We start from the raw sequence: 3,540 nt of genomic DNA, 5'->3' as shown, positions 1-3,540 counted from the left end.
GGGATATAGTTGGGATAAGAATAAATCACTCTGAACGTTCACCCACTTTATCAGCCAAACACACACATCAGCACATGTACTCCATCTGTGCCCTGGATTTCCACACTCTGCACTGGATCCCCGCTACCAGACAAGGAACTCTGACATCTCAGTTCCTGCCTAGCACACAGAAATCCTCACAGCTCTAGAATCAAGGCAACCAGACCCATTTCTTACACATTGGTGTTCCTGTGTAGCGGATACTGTTACTTGCCCATCCACCCTTTTTCCTTTTTAATGGACATCCAATTATGCTTGCAGGAAAGTAGACCCCAGCAGCAGAAGACAAATCAAGTTTATTTTAAGTCAATTCTGGTCTTTTAAATGAGAGAAGGACCTCAAGTTTGCTTCTTAGAAAATGAACTCTAAACACAGTGTGGAGGATTGGGTAGATGAAAGGATGCCCTGTGAGCCAAGCACTGTGCTATGCACTTAATAGAATGCTCTCTTTTATTCCTCACATAATCTTGAGATAGGTACATGCTACGCACTTTACAGATGAGAAAACAGAAGCTCAGAAAGTTTAAATAAACTACTTAAAGTCACCCTTGCTATTGATGAGGCATATGATGAGATTCTGACTGTTAGAGGAGAAGTCTACTATGGGACTTCTGGGAAAGGGACATGCAAAGAGAAACCTCTCATTTCTGGCCCTTGATATTACCTTCTGAATACAGCTCCCAGGACTGCAGCAGTCATCTTGAGACAATTATAAGAGCCAACCTAAGAGAGTAAGACAAAAGCCTGAGGATGACAGAGCAGAATGGTGGAAAGAATATGGGACCTTGATGATGCTGTTGAGCTAACCTTCAAACTTCAGATCTATGTTTCAGCCACTTTGAAATAGACTTCTGTTACTTGTAGCCCAAAATACCCTAACTATTACAACCTAAGACCCTAGACATAGATGATTAGAAAAAGAATTGGTGCCTGAGCCAAAAGCTTCTACCTGTAGGGTGACTGCCAAGGGAGTCAGAATATGAGAGTCCACTCATGAGGGCCTCTATATTGGGTCATGTCTAATGAGACAAGTAAGATCCTTTCTGGGGGGCCCTGAATAAGATAACATTTTCTGCCATCTCCTGAGGAACCCTCCATCAATTAACCCATCTCTTTTCCGTATCTTCAACGTTTTCTGTTTATACTGGCACCTTCTCAAATATCATTTAAATTTTCCATATTAAAAACTAACATAACACCTTTGTCCAATACAGACCTTCTTATATATACCACTCTAAATAGCTTCTCTTTTTTACGATCAACTTATTAAAATAGTTGTCTCCAGTTCCTATCCTTCAAGTCACTCTTCAACCCATGGCAATTTACACCTACAGCCCCAACAGGACATTGTCCCTTATAGATGTTACAAAAAAGTAATAAAATAGGTTGTCAATTTCTGATCAACAAACTGCTCCAAAACTTAGTCATTTAAAACAGCAACCACTATTATCTTCCATGATTCTATAGATTGACAGGGCTTGAGTGGATAATTCTGTTCTGCATGGCGTTGACTGGAGCTGTGGTCATCTGGAGGCTTGACTGGACTAGAACATCCACTATGGCTCATTCACGTGGCTGGCAGGTGGTGTTGGCTCTTGGTTGGGAGCTTAGCTAGAAGTCATTCCTTCTCCTCATGGCTCCTCCATATACGAGATTCCCACATCATGAAAGCTGGGTTTTTAGAGAGAGTGTTCTAAGCTTGTGAAAGTAGAAGCTGCCCAGTCTCGGACATTAAACAATCTCACTTCTGCCACATTTTATTAGACAATACAAGCCAAACCCAGTTCAGACTCAAGGGGAGAGAAATACATTTCTCCTCTTGATGGGAGGAATAGTGAAGAATTTGAAGCTTTCTTAAATATGCCTCTGTTATTAATGGTCTTCCTTATTCCTAAATCCATTGAAAACAATACAGTCCTTATTTTATGTAGTATCTCAATTTTTGAAATATTTTCTTCTTTCAACTTCTATGACAACACACTCTTCTGGTTTTCTTGGTACTTCTAGGGTCACTCTCACTTTCTCGTGAAGAATCTTCTTTTCCTCAAACTCAAACTTAGGATCCCATCCTTGGTCCTCTTCTATTATCACTTTATAAACACTTATTAGATATTCTAATGAACTCTCAAGATTTGTATTACTATCTACATATTAATCATTCTCAAATCTTTACTTACAGCTTGTATTGATCACTTAAGTTCCAAACCTAGATATTTACCTAGATTTACTGAATATCTCCTATTTCCTTTTTTTTAAAAGATTTTATTTTTACTTTATTTTTCTCCCCAAAGCCCCCTGGTACATAGTTGTATATTTTAGTTGTGGGTCCTTCTAGTTGTGGCATGTGGGATGCCACCTCAACGTGGCCCCACGAGCAGTGCCATGTCTGTGCCCAAGATCTGAACCAGCAAAACCCTGGGCCACCATAGCAGAGCGCACAACTTAACCACTCGGCCAGGGGGCCAGCCCATCCTATTTCCTTTTAATTATCCTACAAGCATCACAAATTCAAAATGTCTAAAATCGAACTCATCATATTTCCTCCCAAAGCTCCTATTTCAATGTTATCTCTCTCTGTGAATAGCACCACGATTCCCTCAGTTACAGGATATAGAGAATTAATCATTTTGACTCTTTTCTTTTGCTCAACCCTATATCCAGTCACCAAAGCCAGTTAATATTATCTCCCTAATATCTTTCAAATTTGTTAAGTTGTCTACGTCTCTTTTCCAGTAGTCTGGTACTGAACTCTAATGCAGATCATTATCATCTTTTACCTGATATATTTCAGCATCTTCTCTCTAGTCTTCTCACCTCTAGATTGGCCTCCTGTATGATTCATTTTCCATACTGAAACCAGAGCAGTTTTTAACAGCAATATTAGATCATGTTGTGCCCAATTTGGCAGGATATATACTAAAATTGGAACAATACAAAGAAGATTAGCATGGCCCTTGTGCAAGGATGACTTAAAAATTTGTAAAGCATTTCTTACTTTTTCTGCTTTGATGGACATACAATCTCTAAAGATGTAATTTTCATGACAATAACTGCACATGTTAGGAAAGAGAGGATGGAGCCATATAAGAGCAAAGTTTTTATATACTACTGCAATTTAATTGGTATTAATTTAAACTAGATTGCTATAAATTAAGATGTTAATTGTAATCCTCCTAGCAACCACTAAGAAAATAACACAAAAAATATAGTAAGAAAAAGAATAAGGGAGTTAAAATAGTACACTGGAAAATATCCTTTCAACACAAAAGTAGTCAGTAATGGAAGAAGGATCAAAAATAATAATAAAACATATAGAAAACAAATAGAAAATGAAAAACGTAAATATGACTTTATCAGTTATTTCATTAAGTGAAAAGGGATTGAACTGAAAGACAGAGATTAGCAAAATGGATTAAAAAACAAAACCCAACCATATACTGTCTATAAGAGACACATTTTAGATTCAAAGGCACAAAGAAGTTAAAAGTAAAAGTATGGGGG

General features: G+C 37.9%; 1 non-coding gene across 1 annotated transcript; it reads left to right on the top strand.

Moving 5' to 3' along the window:
• The first annotated feature begins 2,933 nt into the window (after positions 1–2,933).
• Positions 2,934–3,038, top strand: LOC139076875 (U6 spliceosomal RNA). Its single transcript, XR_011528912.1, has one exon. It is a non-coding gene; the product is annotated as a U6 spliceosomal RNA (small nuclear RNA).
• The last annotated feature ends 502 nt before the right edge of the window (positions 3,039–3,540 follow it).

Source organism: Equus przewalskii, chromosome 17, assembly GCF_037783145.1.
Source record: "Equus przewalskii isolate Varuska chromosome 17, EquPr2, whole genome shotgun sequence".
Lineage (NCBI taxonomy): Eukaryota > Metazoa > Chordata > Mammalia > Perissodactyla > Equidae > Equus > Equus przewalskii.
This window is presented reverse-complemented; position numbering and strand designations above follow the sequence as displayed.